Source organism: Anabrus simplex, chromosome 2, assembly GCF_040414725.1.
Source record: "Anabrus simplex isolate iqAnaSimp1 chromosome 2, ASM4041472v1, whole genome shotgun sequence".
Taxonomy (NCBI): domain Eukaryota; kingdom Metazoa; phylum Arthropoda; class Insecta; order Orthoptera; family Tettigoniidae; genus Anabrus; species Anabrus simplex.
The window spans coordinates 1,040,700,378-1,040,725,293 of record NC_090266.1 but is presented as its reverse complement, the minus strand read 5'-3'; the positions used below and the strand labels follow the sequence as shown (position 1 = coordinate 1,040,725,293).

Sequence of the window (24,916 nt, the reverse complement as noted above, 5' to 3'; positions counted from 1 at the left end):
AAGGACTAGGAGTGGAAAGGATGCGGCCGTGGCATTAATTAAGGTACAGCTCCAGCATTTGCCCGATGTGAAAATGAGAGACGACGGAAAACCATCTTCTGAGCTGCCGACAGTGAGGTTAGTACCCACCATCTCCCGAATTCAAGCTCACAGCTGCAGGACCCAAACCCCACGGCCAACTCACTCGGTGCTGTATATTCTAGCAGGCAGTAACTGACCAAGTAAAACAAGCTAACAGTGAGGTAGTTAACATCAATTGACGTACAACCAATAAAGCTTGATTCGATCAATTCAAGAGCTACTGTTAAAAGAAGCGTCTGCCTCAGTAAAACAGTCGAAGGCCACAAACTGCGGACGTATTCTTAGGCATGCTGTGTTTAGTGCCCTATAGAAAAATTACGCTAATCACCGTTGTGAATAATTATAATTATAATTATTATTTCGTGTGGCTATTTCTAGCCGAGTGCAGCCCTTGTAAGGCAGACCCTCCGATGAGGGTGGGCGGCATCTGCCATGTGTAGGTAACTGCGTGTTATTGTGGTGGAGGATAGTGTTGTGTGTGGTGTGTGAGTTGCAGGGATGTTGGGGACAGTACAAATACCCAGCCCCCGAGCCATTGGAATTAACCAATGAAGGTTAAAATCCCGACCCGGCCGGGAATCGAACCCGCGACCTTCTGAACCGAATGTCAGTACGCTGACCATTCAGCCAACGAGTCGGAAATAATAATAATAATAATAATAATAATAATAATAATAATAATAATAATCGCCACCATAATAACAATAATAATAACACCAATAAAAACAACAACTGGTTCAGACATGATGGTGAATGGGGTAAATATTTATTGAAGGATATCCTTATATACGACATTCCTTGTTATTTATTTTTGCCATTTTCTTTACATCGCACGAACAGGGGTCGGTCATACGGTGTCGATGGGATAGGAAATGGCTAGAAGTGGGAAGGAAGCGACCGTGGGCCTTAATTAAGGTACAGCCCCAGCATTTGTCTGGTGTAAACATGGGAAACCACGGAAAAAACCATCTTCAGGGCTGCCGACAATGAGGTTCGAACCCATTATCTCCCGAATGCAAACTGATAGCTACGTGACCCAAACCACGCAGCCATTTGCTCGGTGCATTCCTTGTACAATTGCCTTCTGGCACTATAGCAACTTTAAAACATCGCTCTCTTGACAACTAGTCATGGCTGAAAACTGGCTGGGGTAAATAGAGACCTTCACGTCCCTTGACGTTTACAGATGATGATGATGATGATGATGATGATGATGATGATGATTGTTGTTTAAAGGGGCCTAACATCTAGGTCATCGGTCCCTAATGGTACGAAATGTAATGACAACTTAGGAGTCCAAAATAATCCATGACCAGAATTTAAAACGTGAGGACGAAGAATGAATGGATGGATATGAATTTAAAACAATCATTGGATCCGACCCGCAATGCCCCACATTCCCAGAAACTAACGTTAAACAATATTGACCAAGGGGCGGCTTCTAAAGCACAATACCGAATCGATGATGCTTGTAGTCTAAAGGGGTCCAAAATCCAAGTCATCGGCCCCTCATAATGGTACTTATCGCTAGAAAAGTACAACCATGGTATTTGACATGTTGCGGTACTAATCAAAAGTAGCGTAGACTCGCGGTATTCCACACATTATGGTACTACTCACAGGTAATTTAATGCGCACATGTAACACAGACCTATTGTGTTTCCATATTGCAGCGCCATTTAAAGGCAACGCAAACCTAGGGCGTTCATCATATAAGTGTACTAACCACAGGAACTCGTACCATCCCGTGGTGTTCTTCACATAGTGGGTACTAATCATAGGCAAGGCAGAGCCATGGTGTCTCTCATATAGTGGTACTAATCACAGGTACTGTAAAAGCCGAAAGCACACACTGCCGCTATAATCACAAACGAATTATGTACCTAGCATAGTAGTACTACGCGCAAGTAAAAGCGACCCATGGTGTTCCGCGCGTGGTGGTACTAATTACAGGTAATCTCATGGTTCTAATTCGATCATCCCTTGGCCGCCCCTTTTAATCGCCACTTACGACAGGCAGGGGATGCCGTGGGTGTATTCTTCGTCTGCGTTCCCCAACCACAGGGGGTTTTGTGTTTGGTCCACGAGAGCTATTTTATTTCGCTCAAGTCCGCCGGCAAGCCGGTTACGATCCCCCTATCCGCCACCTGGGACGCGCCACGTGGGAGTATCACCTCTCCCCCTGCTGCCAGCGTAGTAGTTTCGTAGTTGAGGTTTATTGATCGTGACACAAAATACCAAGCGAAGTGGAAATTGATACCTCTTGAAAGAAAATGGAAGTGTTTTATCGGATGTTGTTGAGTCAATTAGAGGGATTAGAGCTCTCTGTCCAGTTTTATCTGCACTAATTATTTCCAAATCTAAACAATTTTCGTATATACTTCTTAGAATCTGGTTCTGTTTAGGAGCCGTTGGGAAACGTTCCAATTTCTAAGGCTCCAGTTTTTAGAATAAGAATATGTGTAGGCGAACCATTAAATCCAAGGAATTCAATAATTATGTACGAAATTGAAGTAGCTAACTTTCATCTGCAGCCTCAACCTGTTGACGCTAGTGTATGGTTTTGAACTACCGGATTTAAGCCCAATGACTTTCAAATTAAGAAAGGCAACTTTCGAGGAAATGACGACATCTTTCGAAGAAATGGACGTTTTGCCATAAACTTCAATCACGATATCATCATGTACTAAAATTCAGGCTCGTCGTTCAACAAAATTTGATTCGTCACCATCTACAGAGGGGTAGTCACCGTAACCGATTTCTTGCACAAAAATCAGCGAATTCCATTTTCTCGTAGTTTTGCCCGCATTTTTTTTATGTAAGAGGCGTGTTCTGAAGTACGGTTTAAGAGGAAAGTGTTAAATACAATTATAAATAAATGTTTGGCGACAAACATGTGGCAAAACAAGAAAAACCTTTCTTAAATCTCCCCCGAGAACAACCGTTTTCCTACCACAAGGAATATCGTTACCTATTATCTATTTTAGAAGACGATTCACACACATTAACGAATGACTATTTGCCATTGGGGCTTTATCCCATATTGGGCAGGGCTAATCGAATATAATCAGCCGTTTTGGAATTTAATTTTAATCTAGACACCGAACTCTCATTTAAATTTAGAGAAATTTTAAATGTAATGTGCACTGCTCAGCCGATAGGTAGCAAAACAACGGCTATTCCTGTCCACGAATTAACAGCTGACCAGGACGAAGTCTGATTGCGCATGTGTGCCTACCCGCTTTCACATCCCCTATCGTGCCTCGTGCTTACCGCTCTCACTGTTCAGCCGGCCTCTTTGGCTATATGCTATATTTTTCATTTAATAATTTAAAAATATGCGGCAAGGAATTTTTATGCTTTTAATAACATTCTGAAGATCTACATTCCAAGAGCTTTCGTCAGAATGCTTTACATTGTCAATCGGTTCAGCCGTTCTCTCATACTCGCGATCACAAAAATCAGCCTAGTATTATATACTAATGTTATTCGCTTAACGATCCGTTAACTAGTTTTACGGTTTTCGGAGACGCCGAGGTGCTGGAATTTTCTCCGCAGTTATTTTACGCGCCAGTAAATCTACCGATACGAGGCTGACGCATTTGAGAAACTTCAAATACCACCGCACTGAGCCACACAGTGCGGCACCTGGTATTTTAAATACATAGATTAATTTTTCACCTTCCTGACCATTTCGGGGTTGGTATTTGACGTGGATTTAGCACAGTGTTACGGGCCGATGTCCTACCCGACGACAAACCTATATGAAGGGATGTATTCACTATTGAGTGTTTCTCTGGTGGTTGGTAGAGTGGTGTGTTCTACGTAAATGAAGACACGTGTATTAATATGAACAAGCACACCTAGAGCCCAAACCACATAAATTAATAATTCGCAGTTAAAATTCCTGTCAGCAGGGAATCGATCCCCGGGTCCTCTGAAGCGAAGGCCAGTTCGCAATGTTTGGTTCCACAAGAGCTCTTTCACGTGGAAGTGAAACTACCGACACGAGCTTGACGTACTAGAGCACCTTCAAAACGTCAATGAACTGACAAGGGGAGGCTTCGAGGTATTGTGCTCTGATTCCGTTCAAATTTTGCATGGAGATTGCTGAGTTGGCGTACACTCCAAAAGTGGTTCTCACCACATGTGCCCAAATTAATTATGAATGCTGTTTATTTAAATGGAAGGCGTGCAGTACGCCGTGGCTGAGGTAAGGTCTTGAGGGATGTCAAGGTCCAACAATCGAGTGTGCACAGATCTCGACGGGCTGTATAAGAAGTAGCACAAACGTAAACAAAAACGTCCTCTGGTACGGTAGGGTCTGAAAGATGGGAGTTGAAACTCTAAGACCTGTAAGGATCTTGAACCAAGACCTCATTCCGCCATCAATTCTCACTGCAGCCAAATTGTCGAAATAAATGCCTTTGATTAATTTTGATAAATCACCCTTAATCCCATAATCCCACAGTATGGCCAACATCATCTCCCTCAGAACTCTGCCGTATGCCTCTCTATATCTACGAAACGAACACAACTGTGTATTCCTCTTTTAGCATTTTTGAGTTACATGGAACCAAACCAAACCCCATGGCGCAACAGCCCCGAAGGACCATGGCCTACCAAGCGACCGCTGTTCAGCCCGAATGCCTACATATTACGAGCTGTCGTGTGGTCAGCACGACGAATCCTCTCGGCCGTTATTCTTGGCTTTCTAGACCGGGGCTCCCCAATTGTAATTACGTAGGCTGTGTGGACCTCGAGCAAGCCCTCAGATCAGATAAAAATCCCTGACCTGGCCGGGGATCGAACCCGGGGCCTCCGGGTAAGAGGCAGTAGCACTACACCGCGGGGCCGGTTCAATTACTTGACGTATACTAAGTCTGATCCTGACAGCCCTTATGTGGTCTGAAACCACACTGGTTTTCATCCAACTTACTCTCACCCTCTGATCGCACCGTCCCTTCCAAACTGCCAGTGAACACCTTGCCTGGTATACTGATCAATAAAGTACCTCCTTCCTGTTCCCTTACTTACAGATAGGTGCGATTACTAGCATTCCATGATGATCTCATTCCTCTATGAAGCCGTTTCTTCCCTGCCTTCCCAGTAGACTTCACCACTTCAGGTCTAATTTCATCTATTCCTGCTGCTTTATGAAAATGGAGTTTATTAACCCCCTTTCCATTTCCACAAGCGTAATTTCAGTAACATCATTGTCCTCCTCCCGGTGAGCTTGGTTATTCGCATCGTCACCAGCATGATTTCCTTTCACGTCGAGAAGATTTTCAAAATAATCCGTCCTCCTGTCCAGCGATTCCCTGGGATCTAATACGAGTTCACCTGATTTATTCACAACACTACTATTTCCTTTCTCCCTCTCTTTCCAAGATTATTTATTACAGTCCAGAGATGATTCCCTGACATTTGACCTAGCTTTTCCAGGTTATTACTGAAATATTCGCATTATTTCCTCTTGGATTCAACAATTATTTGTTTCGCTCTGTTCCGTTCATCTACATAGAATTCCCTGTCTGCATCAGTAATTGTTTTGAGCCATTTCTGATAAGCCTTCCTTTTATGTTTACAAGGTGCCTTCACTTCATCATTCAACTAAGATGTTCGCTTTTTCCGATCTTTACAAACAGCTACTCCTAGGCATTCCCTTGCTCTTTCTACTAGAGCATCCCTGTATACCACCCATTCTCTTTCCATACACTGAACCTGCTTACTGTCCACTGTTTGAAACTCTTCACTAATAACTGCCATGTGCTTCTGTCTTAATTTCCTCGTCCTGGAGATGTTCTACTTTTATTCATCTGTAGACAGATTTCACTTTCTCTGTCCTAGGCCTAGAGATACTTAGTTCACTACATATCAGACAGTGGTCTGCATCATCGAGAAATTCCCGGAATACCCGCACACCCCTACCGGATTTCCTGAATTCGAAGTCGGTTATGAAATAGTCTGTTATAGATCGGTTGTCCCTACCATCCCATGTGTTTGTGCTTGCAGAAAGTTTTCGTAACAGCTCATTTCATACTAGCACAGAATTCCAGTAAACACTTCCCATTCGTATCCGCTTTCATACCTTCCCCACATTTACCCATCACCTCCCCATATCCATCAGTTCTATTCCCAATGCCCGCATTGAAATCGCCCATTAGTACTATCTTATCATTGCTGTTGACCCTGACACGAATAGTCAATACCAGGCACAGTAAAACAGCGTGTATAAGTGTGGAATGCTAGCAGCAATGATTAAATTCGAAATTAGTAATAGCTATGCTATGTCAGCTACATAAGTTATTGTGACTATTCATTTTTGCAAAGTATTTCTGAAACCTACTACCTGGTCTGAGAATTCACTGGATAAATCTTCACTACATTCATTTTGAACAACCACTGGTGCATTTTGAGCCTCTTCGTCGGAAGCAGAATGTTGTCATTTTGGGATAATGAATATGAATAAATGGTTAATATTAGGCATATTCATGCCCTCAAATCTGTTCTTTAATTGGACTATAATGATGTCCAAACGGTTATTAAAAACAGTGGGTCTAAAATATGGTTTCTGATCTACTAGCCGCTCAGCCCGACCCAAACATTTTTCTTTTCACTTTTCGAATTATCGTGGAATGACCCACCTCATTACCAAAAATGTAACTGACTACATTGCTTCTTCAAAATGATTTCGGTAACAACATTATCAGCTGCGTTCTAAATAAGAGAAGACGCTGTATTAAGCTCTTCATTTTCTGATTTTAAGAATGAATTAAATTAGTAAATTCCAGAATCACTATCTGAACAATAAATTCAGTTTTCTCTAAGGGTTTTTCTTAAAAAACAGTTCTATTTCATTTTTCTTAGATATCAATAGTATTTTTGATAGAGCCTCAAGTACTTCGACATAAGCTCAACGCAGGGCTTTAAGAGACTAGTATCAAGAAGATAAACTGCTGGGCGAAGTACTTTTAAGGTATAAGAAGATGCCAAAAGTTTCCATCTTTTAATATTCAGACTGAAAGAAAGATACGTTTCCACTGTGGCATAAAAGGTCCTAATTTCTTGTATTTCACGAGCAGCAGCGCTAAATATGTTATTTTAATTATGTGCTGCAAACAAGCACACAATTCTATGACTTTGTTCAATTCTCATTTTGATACCTTCGTATACGCTTGACGTACTGGTACAACCGTCATACCCCCGACCACGGCATTAAGTTATTAAGTTGTCCCTTTTCGTCTATGGGGAACGTGCATACCGCGAGGTTCAGAGCGCTCCAGCGGACTTCCGAGTTACCGTGTAACCTAGTTCAGCGAGTTGCGAATGTTAGTAGTAAGCATGGAACGATCATCGAGGATTATTATTATTATTATTATTATTATTATTGATGGATTCAATGCCACGAAAATTATACCCAAAAGTGAACAAAATAATACCACCAAAGAGCACGCTATTTCAAATGATACCATAGGTGTTAAATACTGCAACAGAAAGTTTGACAAATTATTTGTACATTTATTTTCAACTGACATAACGTCACACCGAAACAGATAGGTCTTATGGGGACGATGGGATATGGAATGGGTAGAATCGGAAAGGAAGCGACTGTGACCTTAATTAAGGTACAGACCCAGCATTTACAAGGTGTGAAAAAAAATTATTCCCTAAGGGTGTTAAATGGGCGTTCAGACCCGAAAACAAAAATACTCATTCCTCGGAAACCACCTAATGTACGAAGACAAAATCCCAAATGGCGGTATATATTGTTAAATTCTAGGTGTGAAGGAGGAAATATTTTAAAATATTCCACCCCTAAGGGGTTAAATATGCTTAGCTCCGGAAACGAAATTATTCATCCCTCCAAAACCGTTTGACGTACGATGTTGCAATTTTACAAGGTTATTCTTTTTTGTGCTAGGTGTCAAATGATATATTTCAAAATGTTTTAATAATAATTATTATGGTGTTACGTCCCACTGACTACTTTTATGGTTTTGGAGACGCCCAGCTGCCAGAATTTTGTTCCGCGGGAGTTCTTTTACGTGCCGGTAAATCTACCAGACTGAGCCAGGATCGAATCTGTCAACTTGGGTTACGAAAGCCAGAGCCTTAACCATCTGAGCCACTCAGCCTGGCTACAAAATGTTTCTCCTCTTAAGGAGTTTAGATGGGGCTTGACTCTGAAAATCACAAAATTCATTTTTCCGAAAACGTTTCACTCACGAACGTAAAACTTTACATGAATACTGGTCGTTCATGTCCTACGTGTTATATAAGAAATATTTTGAAAACATTTTAACATTAAAACAAAATATTCATTCATCCAGTGCTGTTTGAAGTACGAAGTCAAAATCCCATAGGTTGGTCGCATCTACGACACGAGGCTGGCGTATTTCAGTACCTTCAAATACCATCCGACTGACGCATGATCGAATTTGCCAACTTGGAGTCAGAAGGCCAGCGCTTTACCATCTGAGCTACTCAGCCCGGCCGCGACTACACCCTAGATGTTAAATAACATAGGGGTTTAAAACATTCAAATTGTATGGGGTTCAAATGAGTGTGAAATCTGAAAATACATATCATTCCTCCAAAACCGTTTGACGTACGAACTGAAGGTGTATTTTATAGGAATAGCTGGCAGTGGACTTTCTAAAACGTTAAACTTTGACATATAACTTTCAGTTTAAAACCGTACAAAAGCTTGGGTTTCTTGCTAGCGCTGTATAAGAGAAAACTGAAACATCGTTTGAACCTATACATCTACCCATCTCTAATTTGGTAAAAATATAATCAAAACTGACCAAGTTTCTGAATTCGGTCATAACTCCCCTTACTATATTTCGCAGGAATTAATTCGTATATACAGAAAGAGTGAATTCTAGAATCAACCACGAAAGAAAAACACAATAGTGATTACATCCCTCTGCATAGGATTGGCGTCAGGGAGGGCATCCAGCCGTAAAACAGAGCCAAATCCACATGTACGACTGTGGGGACAGTAGCAGAAGAACACGAAGAAGTGACATCTGGAATCGGTACACAATTAGTTATCGGATTAATGGAACGCGAACAACTTAACACTAGGATCGTTATAATGTTCTGAATTACGACAGTTCACGACACAACAGTATCGTTTAGCAGCACGATGATGATGATCCACAGGGTACGGCCACTGTATGTAAACAGCGTGTTACAATATACTATTATACAAATAACATATAAATCTTTCTGTCAATCAACACCACAGTTGTACGTTCTTTACCAGCATTGGCTGCAGGCTGCTTTACTGTTTCGCCGACTTTAGCGCTAGTAGTCACTTGCACATTCCCCATTGCACTGAGCATTTCCCTCTCTAAGAAGCTTTAATTGAGTTTCACATCACAAGACTTCCCGGTTATATCATGTGAAACGGTAACGTCTCTAAATATCCGAGTTAATTGACCTCGTTTTGTTACGCTCTGTATTGTATCTGTAACTATAGAAACGAAATGACCGAGCATTTGGCTGTGCGGTTTAGGTCACGTAGCTATCAACTTGCATTCGTGAGATAGTGGGTTCGAACCCCACTGTCTGCAGCCCTGAAGATGGTTTTCCGTGTTTTCCCATTTTCACACCAGGCAAATGCTAGGGCTATCCCTTAATTAAGGCCACGGTCACTTTCTTCCTAGCCGGGCTGAATGGCTCAGACGGTTGAGGCGCTGGCCTTCTGACTCCAACTTGGCAGGTTCGATCCTGGCTCAGTCCAGTGGTATTTGATGGTGCTCAAATACGACAGCCTCGTGTCGGTAGATTTACTGGCACGTTAAAGAACTCCTGTGGGACTAAATTCCGGCACATCGGCGTCTCCGAAAACCGTAAAAGTAGTTAGTGGGACGTAAAGCAAATAACATTATTATTATTATTATTACTTCCTTCCTACTCCTATACCTTTCCCATCCCGTCGTCGCCATAAGACCTATCTATGTCGGTGCGACTTAAAGCACATTGAAATAACAAAGAAATGGGCAGCTTTAATGTCGTATGTTCTTTTTCAACCACACAGGACAGGACAATTATTAACCCATTCTGAGTTGAAGGGCTTAGGTACTAATGAGTGTATTTTGGTTTAATTATGAGATCGCGTAATACAGGATCGTACTTAGCGAGCAGTTCTATGACTGCTAAAAAGTTTCCACTATTTGATTTTACAATTTCTCCCCTATGCCCTCGAAAAATTAGATTACTGGATGCCAGTGTTATTGTCACATTCATAATACGCTCCAGGACCTGCGAGGGCTGTAAATAAAGTAGTGGCAACGTAATCCAGACACTCGCGGGGAATCGGGCATGCGTAAATATGGTATGGGACAGTCAGGTGGCGCTGTTGTCGATGTGTAGTGTGCATTTGACTGGCATCCAGTTGGGAGTATTGTTGCTGTGTGGCGTTGAAGTGAAGAGCATCGATTTCACCGCTCTAAAAGCATGTTTTCAAAAGATGATCAGCGTTCGTGGATTTCTATAAATTACAATTTTCCACAACTTATTTTCAGTCATTTGTTTGTTGCTTTTTCTAACTTCCGCTTTATTTTTTGTGCTCCCCTTAGATGTTCGTACTTAAATTTCATTGGTTTCAATTTTCATTAACTGTAACCGACACAGATGTCTCAGTTATAATTTATTCGATTACAACACAGAAGTATATAAGCACAAACTCCTTCAAATAAAGTTTGTAAAATATCGCATCGCACAACCGTTACTACACCAACTTCTTATTGGTATTATACATTGGTGTCGAATAAATGCGTGACAAAAGTTCAATATTCAGCTAAATTTGTGCATAATACGATCTCAGGTCACTACACATAAATGAAGTGTCATTTTCTAAATAAAATATGGATGTTCAGTCCTCAGCAGCTCCACCAGTACCTGTCACAGATGGCCTAGGTATCAGTAAAGAGGCGTACCATGGAAATGAGGAGTGAGGTAGTTTCCTGTTGCTTTTAAATATCAGTCTGCCCAGCCCAATGAAATGCATGCACCAAATGACACTACGAGCAATATTTTCACACCACTCATAGCAGGGACTGGCTGCGTCAGGAACAGCATTACTAGTATCGCTCATACCTCAGTTACATTCATGTTATCAAAGCCAAGGATAAGACTGAGACAGGACAATGAAAGTAATAAATTGCTCTGGCCCATACCAGAAGACATAAAAACCAAACCAAACCAAACCAAACCAAACCCCATGGCGTAACAGCCCTGAAGGGCCACGGCCTTTCAAGCGATCGCTATTCAGTCCGGAGGCCTGCAGATCACGAGGTGTCGTGTGGTCAGTACGACGAATCCTCTCGGCCATTATTCTTGGCTTTACCGGAAGACATAGTGCACTATAAACACTAGGTCTTGCCAGCAAAGACATAAATAAAATATGATATTTTGGTATTAATTTCCGTTGCTCTCATTATGTTCAAATAATTTGCTGTAGTTCTTCTGTGACGCGTACCGCGGCGTTACAAGAGACGGCAAGGGCAAGCATTGTTTACAGCTACGCTGTGCTACACTCAATACAATTATAACAGTTACTAGATGCAACCACATGGCAATTCTTTTACCGTACGTATAAATTTTAAAAACAAAATACTTCGACTGATTTTACAAAACCGTCGTAATCAGACCTGATTATTTCCGTGCAGTATGACATTAGGATAGATATATAATTTTATATTTCTTGCGAGGAGACTGCGGGGCCCCTAAAAGGCCCGGGCCCGCTTGCATTCCAGGTCCTGCAGGCCCTAATGTTACGCCCCTGAATAGGAAGCAGAAGATCCATACGGAAATTTTCGTCAGTTCCCAATCCAAAACTTCTGTTACTAATTTTGAATAAAATGTCATGCAGAAGTTATATAGGGCAATAATCCTGAGTGGACCGTGAACGGTGAAAGCCTAAGTATGCGTGTTCTTTCACATTAATTCTTGTTAAGTGTCCAATACTTTCTAGCTGTTTAACGTCCTACTAACACATCGAAGGTTTTCGGCGACGGAAGGATGGGAATGGGCTAGGATTGGGAAGGTAGCTGTCGTGGCCATTATTAAAGGTACAGCGCCAGCATTTGCCTGGCGTGAAAATGGAAAACCACGGAAAACCATCTTCAGGGCTGCCGACGTTGTTATTCGACGCCACAATCTCCCGATCCTAACCCCACAGCCAACCCGTTCGGTTAAGTGTCCAATAATGTCTCATTCAAAGTCCCACGGAAAATTAGCCATTCCCAGGCCCTTACTGATTAATAACAAAAGAGATAGCCTACACAGGCTACCGTGTATACACTCAATAAAAATACAAGAATCAAGGGTGTAGTAATGTTAAAAGAATATTCATGCATAAAAAATTGACACATTTTCCATTGTCAATGAACAACGTCCACATATCATTTGGTAGCCCATACACAACATACAATACATTCAGCAAGACTATAAAATACACTAGTAACAAAAATAAACACATGCCAATCGTATGTCTTAAATTACGAGAACAATCGCCAAAAAGACAAAAACCAATACATGATATTAAGTTACACTGAAGAAAATGGAAATTGCAACACCCAGAAGGAGTGGTGCTACATTGCTGCAATTGAACATGCAGGACGAGTGTTCGGTTGTGATTCGATGATTACGCTTTCAGGTCCCTCAGACCGCAAGTTTGGACAACTATCAATACAGGATCTGCCCACCACGAGCTGCAATACATTGATGAATTCGTCGAGGCATGGAGTCAATAAGGCCCTGGATCGCTTCCTGAGGAATTGTGGCCCATGATTGCTGCACTGCACGGGTCAGTTGTTCCCGAGTTGTGGGTGGCTGAGGACGGTTGGCCAGTTGTCGACCCATCATGTCTCACACATGCTCAATAGGACTGAGGTCCGGTGATCTGGCGGGCCATTCTAAGGTTGTGATGTCGTGGAGAGCTTCTCTGGAGATGCGTGGAGTGTGAACCCGGGCAATGTCCTGCTGAAACATCCCATCAGCAATGTTCGCCATCACAGGGACAACCACTGGATTGAGTACCCTATCAACGTACTGTCGAGCAGTCCCAGTGCCCTCAACAAGCACTAATTGTGATTTCACATTAAAGCCAATGGCTCCCCAGACCATAATTCTTGGTGTTGGCCCTGTGTGCCTCTCGACAATAAGATCTGGGCGGCCCCCCTCCCCGGTACGTCGGCGCACACGATTCCGGCGATCACTGCGGGCAAGACAGAAGCGCGATTCATTACTAAAGACGACCCTGTGCCATCCGTCGACCCACGTCGATCTTTCTCGACACCAGGCCAGCCTTACACGTCGCTGTTGTGGGGTCAATGGAACACCTTCTGCAGGGACACGGGCTCGTAAGCCAGCTGCATGCAAGCGATTACCAACTGTTTGTTGTGTAACGTGGGGTGGCACAGCTGCTCGAATTTGCGTTGCTGTTACATGGGGTTCCATCCGGGCCATGCGAATGATGCGGCGATCCTCTCTCACAGTTGTCTATCGCGCTGGGCCTGTGCCAGGTCTACGAGTGTGGGTACCTTAATTTGACCACTGCTGCCATACACGTTGTACCGTAGATGCCTGTCGGCCAACACGTGCAGCGACAGTCCTTAGCGATAATCCAGCCTCACACAGCCCAATTATCCGAGCCCTCTCAAACGGCGACAGTTGTTGATAGCGTGCTCTTCTCTGTCGTCAAGGCATGTTTGACGGGGAACACTACACTGCACAGACTGCAAGTCAAATACGCTACACCAGAGTCCGTATATTGGAGTTGATTCCTCCGCGACCAATCACGTGGGGAGACCTGTAGCAACAATCCAATGGGTCTGCCAGAAGGCATCGTTCCATATCTTGAAAATCAACACAAACGACCAATGCCTTCATGGTGTTGCAATTTCCATTTTCTTAAGTGTATCATGTAGCTCACATTACCATAAGGGTCACATTTGTAACTGATTTTTTTCCATTCGGAATAGGCACACACGATTAAAATCTAGGCTCTACACTTTAGCTTTCTTGAAAGTACCCAGACATGTTCAAATAACAGTTGTCTACAACTTTAGTATGATTTACAGATGAGAAAAAATCTTATGCCAGCCATTCAGAAGTCTGGAGAATATCAATCGATACATTCTTTAAATATTTAGATGAAGTATTTACAAGCATCTCAATTAATAGTAAGAACCTTGAATATCTACAAAGAAAACGTAATTATTTTTTCTATGAAAAGTACATTTAGCATATCTTCCCCAAGGTTTTCCTCAATACGGTGAACAGATAACATTCAAAATGCCATGTCTCTTAAGTTCCCTGAACCTACCAGCCTACTGAAAGTATTTTTATAACAGCTCAGTTTCTACTCACTTGTGAAAAGAAATACCAGTTCCCTTCTGATAGCGATCGGTACAATAAAAAGCTGCAGGAGATGTCACCATCGTGAATAAGTAAGGCCTAACTTAAACTGCTTTAATATTGCCGATCGATTCAACTATTGTATAAGCTCTCAATTGTTTACTGAAAATATCTGGCAATATATTACCACTCCATCATGTGTAATACTACAACAGATCCACCAATTGACACGATTCAGTACGAAAACACGCAAGCAACTGTGCTAACCATGCATCTGAAACGGAAGCACACAAAACATGGCGATGCGTGAGGGTGTTCAACATTCCGCATAACATCAGCGTTCCCTGTGAGTCTAGATAAGTAATATGAACATATTTGCAGCTACCGGCGAGCAACTATTGAACGGAATTGAAGTAGTGCATCTCGAAGACTTCTCCTGTGAACCAGGATCGAACGTCCCAACCTGCGCTTTCTAAGCTACTCATCTCGGTAATAAGAAGAAGAAGAAGAAGAAGAAGAAGAAGAAGAAGAAGAAGAAGAAGAAAAGAAGAAACCTCAACACGCATTTAAAAAATACCGAACTGAAGAACCGACAGGAGCTTGAGGTCTTCGAATTGGGACGAAATGGCCAGAAGGATTCAAGAAGCACCTGAAAAGACTATAGTGCTTGCCAAAAAGCAGAAACACGCATGGTGGAAGACGATACTATGTATAATAAGGAATAAGTGGTGTTCTAACCGGAAAACATTCTCAAGCTTCCAGGAACAAAGGTAACTCACGGCAAAAATCCTTTAGAACACGAAGAGAAGGTAGGCTACGAGAGAGAGTAGCTGTTCCACATAGAGGAAACATTCAAGAAAAACAACACGGGAGATTTCTAATGAATGTTCAAGAACAAAATCGAAGTATTCACCCCAGAAAACATGTTTTAAAAATGAACAAAAATGAAATCATCCTTGGTGCCAGGGAAAACTGAGAACACTGGGCTATTTCCAGAAACTTCTGAACTGTGAATTTCCTGAGGAGGGATTATTCTTTGGAGAACCCCAGTTTAAATTAAGGGATTCACTCCCACCGAATAAGGGTACGTCCAAGATGCACGCTGGTTTTCTGAGTCAGACAGTCGGCGCGGACTGACACCGAGCGGCAGGTGGGATGTGGCCATTAAGAAAGCTGGTTGTCAACGCAAACAGAGCTGCCACAAAAGAAAAGATACGAGATACAACTGATCATTGTAGCATGGAACTAACAAGAGAACAGGCTGCAGCTCTATTGCTGCTAAGTGATAATGTTACAACCAAGTTAATACGAATGAGAAATGATATACATCCAATTAATGAATTAAGATCTACTTGCGGGGAATACAAACACCTTTTTCCACAGTTACATGCTTACTTCATTTCTATAGAAATCTTTCTCCAACAGCCATCGACGATGTTCCTATTGGAATGATCTTTAATTCCCATATCGGAGAATGAATTTGAACTTTTGAAATCAAATCCACGATATCCATCGTTAACAAAATGTCAAACACACTCAACACGAAAATCAACAGTCTGCGCGGCAGGTTGTCTGAAACCAGAATGAACTATCCGTTCCGGTAAACATCTGAGTCAGACTACCAGTGCGCAGGCTTCCTACGCGCTGGTGCATTATGGCCAGTCCCGCTTAGCAACGAAGGATATACTTATGCTGACTCGGAGCCGACTGTCTGACTCAGAAAACCAGCGTGCATCTTGGATGTATCCTAACGAAGGAATTACACATATAAGGGACTAGAAAACAATACAGCTCCGGGGAAGAACTCGACTTCAGCAAAGCTATTGAAATAAGCTCGTGAAAATGTGGTGAATAAACTAGAGCGACTCTTCGCCCATATTTGGGAGACAGAAGAAATCCCAAATTATTGGAAGAATGCACTCATTCGCCCTTTGCACAAGAAAGGAGACCGAGCCAACGTCAGCAACTACAGCTCCCTTCTTCCTGTACGTACAAAACCCTCTCAAAAGCTTTGCAACGTAGACTAACTTCATCTAAGCAAACAGACAGGTGAATATCAGGCAGGGTTAAGTAAAGGACGTTGGTGAGCAGAGCAAATATAGCGGATACCAAGCAGCTATTCTCATCGGTCCCGAAGGACCAGTGAGTAATTTTAGCCCTTCGACCTCATATTTGGGCCTTGAGTGCTATTTCTTTATAGTATTCTCGCTCGATGACTTCACTTTGTTGGTTGTAGCTGATTTGCAATTAGAGTCTTCACTGGTCAGGATATGACCTGGCCCCTTGCGGGGCGGTTGGAGAGATAGACGTTGGTACTGCGTAGCCGGAGCTCAACGTAGTCCAACGTAGTCTGCAGAGGAGGGTCACCCATCCAGGTGATGACCACTCCCGATGTTGCTTCGTAGTCGTGACGCTTGATTACATTTACAGCGCTTCGGACGAGGTAGGTTGGGAAGGAGAAGGTTATTTTCTTGGCTTTGCAGTTGGCGTAGGAGTTGAATATCTTGGCGGGGCATTTTACTGGATAAGAAGTTGCTGACTTGGCATGGCGGGTGCTTGGAGGGAGAGGAGAGGAGATAGGAGACTTAGTATTGATAGAAGGAGGGTTGCATTGTCTTGGCGGGGCTGCGGGGTGAAAGGAACTTGGTTTAGGAGTGGAGGTGGGTTGTTGTTCGTGTGTAGATGTTGTGCGTGCTTGTAATGTGCTCTAATTGCCCTTTTAAAGAACGGGCAGCCAGGGAACGAAGCGGCATGACTGCCTTGGCAGTTGGCACACTTCGGCTGGCCCTTAGGTACCGTACAATCTGTATGGCGGTGACCACCACCACACCTATTGCAGCGGGTGGTTTCCGTGCACGTAGCAGCGGTGTGATTTAGTTTGAGGCAATTATAGCACATTGTGACTATTGAGGAGTGTGCATGCGTGGGTGGGTGGGGGCGTGAAGTGGTGTTTCTGGGTGGTGTAGACTTGGGGGCAGGTTTCTTACGTCTGCCCTTGGTCTGTATGTATGGAGCTGGGTTTTCCGGCCCAGAACATGTATCTGTGAGAGGAGGAGGAGGGTTGGTCTGAACTTGGATGGATTGGGTAGGTGGTGGCGGCAGAGGTGGTGGAGGGGGTGATGGAAGCGGGTTGGTTTGGGCTTCGGTGTGGTAGGTGCTGATGGTTATCGGTTCTGTGGAGTTAGTTTGGTTGCTGGTGTGGGTGGAGGAGGTGTTTTCTTGGTTCACGGAGTTATTTACCGGGTTGACAATGATTGGGGGTGGAATGTCGGACTGTTTCAATGCATTGAGGATTGTCTGGAGTGACTTATTACGGAGGGGAGTGATGAGGAGATGGTTATTGTGGGTCTCTTCAATGATGGCTATGTGACGGTTCATGATTGGTTCTATGGCTTGGATGACTGTTTGTCGAGTGACAGGGACTGGTCCTGGATTGGTGAGAGGAATGATAAGGAAATTACACTTGGTAGCGATGGGGAACGGAGTGTCTTTACTGGTATAGTAATAGGGTTGTTCGAAGGGGTGTTCTTCTTTGGCTTCTTCAGTTGCTTCTTCTTCTGCTGCTTCTTGGGGTGTTTCAAAATAGGTTAAGCATGCGTTGGCAGGGATGCCGTTAAGGCGTAGGAGTTCTTCCAGTGCGTGACGGTGTGAAGGGTTTTCGGGGAAGATATGGATGGTGTGGGGGGGTATTTCAGCTATCCTGTGGATAAGATGGGTAACAGGTTGGAGGGTTGATTCAATCCTTTGTCGGAGACGACGTTGAGAAGCTTGGGTTAGGGGGGATGGTTGTTCGATTTCTATCTTGCTCTCGTAATGGTGAGGCATGGGTTTGATGAAGACCTTATTGATAGGAAGATTGTAGTTTGAACCTGGGCCCCAGTTACTCGATCCACCGGGGGGATCCATAGTTCAGGGGGGGGTGAAAGGATGGGTATCTGGTAGGGGGGCGGGAGCGCTAGGAAAGAAGAGAAAATGGTCAAACTCCTTGGAGGACCAGCGTCTGAAGAGGCGCACTCAGTGGGTACAAGTCGTGTCAGGTGTAGTTAAACGGATCACGCCGGGACAAGACACGAGCAGGCACGCACTGAGCGCTAGACAATTGCTCTTTGTTTTCTTCTTTGGCTCCTTAGTGTGCCCGCACAGTGGCAGGCAGGCTTGGCAGGAGGTGCTTGGCAGGTAGTCTATAGGCTGCAGGCTCAGGGGCTAGCAGCGAGCAGGCAGGATTCTTGGCGGCCGGAGCGGGCGAGCTGGCGGCTTGGCAGGGAGCTAGCTCGGTCCGTAGATGCTTGGCAGTTGGCCTATGTAGCGCTTGGTCAGGGGCTGGCAGCGAGCAGGCAGGGTGCTAGCCGGGCGATGTTGGCGAGCTGGCGGTTAACTGGTAGCTGGCTCGGTGACGTGGCTCTCCTTAATGATCGGTGAATGATGAATGATGGTGAATGATGAATGATGATAGCGGATGAGTCAGTCGCGCCTGATGTTTTATACTGTTAGGCATCCTACCGAACGCCACTGGTGTCGTTATGGTCTATTCTCCTTTGTCGTACATCAAGCAACAATCGCCTTTAATCACTCACTGCACCATTACCTTTGCAAAAACATGTACCTTAAGCGACAGGCATTTACACAATGCATCAAACTGTCATACAGTTATGTAAAAAGTACGTGCCAATTATTAGCTTTCAGTACGGTATGAAATGAACGCTAAAAGTGATGGCATACTGATAGAAAACGTGTGTGCATTTGTGAAGTGGAAGTAGTGGTCCATCTAGTAGGCTTTCTGGAAACTTACTCGCTGGAGTCGCAGTGGTGTCATAGATTAAGTGCGGTGCTGTTAACGCAGCTGCGTTTGGTAGGTGGGTTCGAATCCCACATGAGCCTGTAAATTTTATTCGCATTTTGCACTTCGAGAGTCATCCACAGAGCCAATGTATTCGATTGCCCTCACGGCGTGGGTTAATTAATTAATCAATTTATTTATTTACTTTGGCACTGTTCTAGGCCATTAGGGTTGCTTATGTGGATGTTTTTTAAGCAGGGCTGGACGAGGATAGAATGGTTGGGGGTTTGAATCCGCTTGACTGAGCAACAGCCTTTCAGCGTAGTAAGTGTTCGAATATATGGCCTTCTGCAGTAATGAACATTTCAGCACGCCGTTGAACTACCATTCGGGCTCTTTGTAGCATTATACTGTAGGTGTTACGGATTCACAGGTTTCCGTAATAAGGTTTCGAAGGCTTTCAGGATTTTCCGGCTTCCGAGCGTACACTACATCCTTCAAATAGCAACATAGGAAGAAGTCCAGTGGCTTCAAATCGGGCGATCTAGCAGGCCAGGTGACAGGTCCTCCCCTTCCTATCCAACGACCGGGATGTGTAACATTCAAGTAGTTGCGAACATCTGCTGACATGTGAGGGGGAGCTCCGTAGTGTTGATACCACATTACCACATGGCTACACGCTCACCCAGGGGCACATCCTCTGGCAGCAATGGTAGCTGGTCTTGAAGAAACTGTAGGTACCGTGCTCCTGTCAAATGATCCTCAAAGAAATATGGTCCAATTAGGTGATCACCCAGTATACCACACCAGACATTTACTCCCCATCGTGCCTGAAGTGCTGCCTGCTTTACCCAGTGTGGATTTTCAACACTCCAGTAGTGAATATTATGACGATTCACAGAGTCATTATTATGAAATAGTGCCTCGTCCGAAAATAAAAGGTGATACAAACGCTGGATCATTTGCCACTTACGTCAGTATCCACGCAAAAATCAACACGAGTTTCGAAATCTCGCCTGTGGAGTTCTTGATGTAGTTGCAGGTGATACGGGCGAAAAAACTGGAATGCAATATACTTACAACAGACGACTGGATGACGTTGGCCTGTTGTGCTACATCCCGGGTACTCGTGTGAGGATTCTCCTGAAAAGTGTCCAAAACCATCTCAGCAGTTTCATCGGACGTAACTGGTGCCTCTCTAACGGGGCCTGTTCGGGAATGTGACGAAGTTATACGCAAACGTCGCTCCACCCTCCTAAACGTATTTGCGTTTGGTTGTTGTCTGTGTGGAAAACTTTCCTGGTACAGGCGCTGTGCTTCCTGTGCGTTCTGTCTTGCTTCGCCGTAGATGAGGAGCATGTCAACATACTTATCTGCTGAATACATAGCGAAGAAATGACCAAGACTGATAGACTACACCAAGTGTCAGGCCACTACACATAGCTTTTAGCGATAATTTCATAACCAATCGAAAGCTTATAATTGGTACGTACATTTTTACATAACCTTATGACAGTTTGACGTATTGTGTAAATACCTGTCGCATACATGTTTTTGCAAAAGTCGTGCAGTGATGACGCAGTAACTGCTTTAAAGGCGACTGTAGCTTGGTATACGGCAAAGGAAATTCGACCGTCAGCCCACTGACGTTCGTTTGGGATGCCTAAAAGCAGAAACGTTAGGCACGGCTGACTCACGCGGTATATCCTAAAATTATTAATCAAAGTACGATCAATGAGAAACCAGACGAGGACAATCTCAACATTTTTAGATTTCAACAAGGCGTATGATTCCGTAGATAATGGAGTGCTCATGAACGTTCTCCGTGAGTTTGGAACTGATGAAAAATTATTTGCTATAATTAGGCAAACCCTCACGGAAAACTTTTCCTAAGTGAAATTTATGGATGAACTCTCTAATCCATTTGAGATATGATGATGATGATGATGATGATGATGATGAATGCTTGTTTAAAGGGGCCTAACAATTTGAGATAAACGCAGGCCTAAGGCAAGGAGGTAATCTTTCTCCACTCTTTAATTGCATCCTAGAAAAGGTCATCAGGGAATGGAGATCGGGAATAAGGTCATCGGGGAATGGAGATCGAATACTGTTATTTGCTTTACGTCCCACTAACTACCCTTTTACGGTTTTCAGAGACGCCAAGGTGCCGGAATTTTGTCCCGCAGGAGTTCTTTTACGTGCCAGTAAATCTACCGACACGAGGCTGACGTATTTGAGCACCTTCAAATACAACCGGACTGAGCCAGGATCGAACCTGCCAAGCTTGGGTCAGAAGGCCAGCGCCTCAACCGTCTGAGCCACTCAGCTCGGCAATGGAGATCGAGAATGACTGATAATGAAACTCATAATGGGGTAAAGATAAGTTGTGGGAAGAATGCCATCATCCTGGACTGTCTAGCCTTCGCAGATGTCGTTCCGATAACAGACAACCCTCACACAGCCAAGAAGCAAGTGGAAGAACTACACAATGTTGCGGCTAAAACAGGATTAAGAATTTCCTTCGAAAAAAATAGCGATCACAGACTCGAGAAAAAGCAGATGACGTGCAGAATTGTAACTCAATTTGCAGAAAGCCATCGCGTTCATAAAATGTAAATACCTGGAAAAACTCCCACTCCCAATGGAAATGAAAAGGAGGCCTTAGAAGAGAGGGTAAGGATTGGGATGGGGATGGCCTTCACACTATGGCATGACATCTACATGTCCAAGTCCCTCCCCATTAAAGCCAAATAAAAACATTCCTGCACAGTGGTCAGAACGGAGTGCCTTTATGGAGGGGAAACACTGACAAGGGTGGCATACTAAGACCTTGAAAGAGAGAATGAAAATGCCTTCGAAAACTTTTACGGCCAAAGAAGTCGCAAAAATGACCAACACACTTTCCGGTTGAGATCGGACCAGCAACTCTACAAAACTATCGAAAAAATTACGACGACGATGAGGAAAAGGAAATGGACATTTAATAGGCACATTAAAATGATGAATCAAAAACGATTGGTCAACATAATACTTCTACAAGGAAAGTGGAAAAAAACAGCCTGGGTGGCTTCCACAGGTGCACAAGCACCTAGCAGAAGTGAGTGTCAAGGAGGAAAAGATACTGGACAGAATAACATTTAGGAAAAAAGGTTGCGGGAGTGCGGGATGCACCCGAACAGCTACTGGTCAAGCCACTGGAAGAGCGGAAAGGAGAAGCCAAACACTTAAGGATCTTTGGCGAGAGTACAAAAATAAGGGCATTAGCCAGCGTGACACAAGGGCAGGCAGATGGTGTAAACGTGGCCCACAGATGATCGTGTCGATTAATAATAATAATAATAATAATAATAATAATAATAATAATAATAATAATAATAATAATAATAATGGGAGGCTACGATTCATAATGGGTGTTAGTGGAAATGGATCATTTCCCTTTGCGAAGCATTTTCATGTTTTCTTCGACAGGAACGTAAACTGCCCGCCACACGTAGAAGTTGTCACTTCACTGCCAACACCCATTTTATAAGGTGTGAGTCAATTGCATATCCCTTCATATTATCAGCATATGATTTCCTTCAATGTAGGGCCAAGGACTGTCAGTCTAGAAGTACTTTCGCAAACAACAATTCTTTCATCTTCCATTTATTAGTTAACAGTTAAGCATTCTAACCCATATACAAACATCAGGTAACTAATCTAATTTAATATTTGATCTGTACTTCGACATGTATTTTTCTTTCGGAAAGTGATGCCATATTTCAATGTAATTTAATTGGATTCTATGTTGAGTACGTATTATATAGCTAATACGATTATTTGAGGATTAGGACAAGACTCGTAAAATATATTTTACACTGTGGAGGGAGGGGTAGGAGGGAGAGAAGAGGAATGCATTCTTAGTTACAACGATGCTTGAGAGCGTAAATATGAAGAGTCCATATCTCGCACCTAAACAACAGCAAGTATAATGAGTACAATTCACTGTCAAGGGGATACCTCCTCTGGTTAGCTCTCGTTTGAACTGCGAACATATCAAATCTCAGCGTTGTAAAGATAGCGCTATTGGTTTTAACACTCCCTCAGGTATTCTTGATGAGAGAAAATGTCGAAGGAATCTTCGAATTAGCTATACAGGTGTTTTAACTCCAAACGAAACACGAGTGTTATATCACAACGACCTTCTGCAAAAGAAAAAAAAAAGAGTAATACAAGACCAGAAAACAGAACAAGTGACCTCAGAAAAACTTCTACGTAAGTCTTAGTGAAGGCAAGTGTGTGACAAGGTCCTCGCTCAAGGCTCCCAGCAATCTACAGTGTCAAACTAAGACCGGATACGCGGCGGAGCTGAATTAATAACAAAATCATCTGCCGCTTTAGAGACAGCCGAATGCATAACCAAAGCTGTTCCCCGCCGTCCAACCAAAAACTGTCACCAGTCACAGTACAGTATGCCATCCATCGTATTCAATGACGGAAAAAGTACAAGAAATACGCAATGGGACTAAATTACAGTTACCTGAGAAATAGTTTACTCAATTACAATTACAAATTACTTTTTCAAGAAGTAGTCAGTAAAATTACAATTACCACCGGCATTTTCTATTTTTCGCATGAGGCTGGAATGGTACCAATGTTTGCAATAATCACTTCATATTGTATTTTTGTATTTCTTTTATAGCACAGAGACATTACGTGGCTCACCACTCAGTGAGACTAAACATGATACTTTGAAACTTTCAAAATTATGTATTACCGTATGTTTTATTTTTGTTAATGACTTTTAGAATTTCAAATAATTTGCCATTTAGGACTACTTTACAAAATAATTCGTTCCTAAAATTCTCATCGCCGAGCCTCAACCTTAGGAGAAAGTTCAACTTTGCATTTGCTGAAAAGATACTGTAGAGGGGCACTTGAAAGAATGAAAATGAAAACCTACAACTTGTTTTCCAGTCATTGATCGGGTCAGGGATGTAATGAATGAAGCATATATAGGCTGTTATTACAATGGGGTCGCCACTCACAAGGTGATTTATTAATGAGTGATAAATGCTATGAAATGATAATGAAGAGTGTTGCTGGAATGAAAGATGACAGGGAAAACCGGAGTACCCGGAGAAAACCTGTCCCGCCTCCGCTTTGTCCAGCACAAATCTCACTTGGAGTGCCCGGGATTTGAATCACGGTATCCAGCGGTGAGAGGTCGACACGCTGCCGTCTGAACCACGGAGGCTCTACTTGAAAGAATATCCGAGATAATTTTAATAACATCCCCTGCAGTGCTGGGTACTGTAGGATGTCCTTGGAAGTAATGGGGAGGTGAGAAAGTACCGGTACATCATTCCAGCACTGGCGAAGCTACTGGTTCTGCTGTAATAGAACGGAAAAAGCTACATGCATCATCAATTAATTCTTCCCGTTTTCTGCTTCCATGTGACGCAGCCTATATCAATTACTTGAATGTAACGATTTGATTAAAATGTTATTTCAAAAAGTAAACTAATAAATGTTATTGGCTTTACGTCTCACTAATGCCCTCTTTACATTTCCATTGGGAGTGAGAGTTTCTTTCAGGTATTTACATTTATGAACGCGATGGATGTCCGCAAATTGAGTTTCAATTCTGCACGTCATCTGCTTTGTCTGAGTCTGTGATCGCCATAGGAAACAAAGAAA

At 43.2% G+C, this 24,916-nt stretch overlaps 1 protein-coding gene across 1 annotated transcript in view; it reads right to left on the bottom strand.

Moving 5' to 3' along the window:
* LOC136863268 (TRPL translocation defect protein 14) overlaps positions 1-24,916 on the bottom strand; it is a 476,558-nt gene that overhangs the window by 241,921 nt on the left and 209,721 nt on the right. The window lies entirely within an intron of this gene.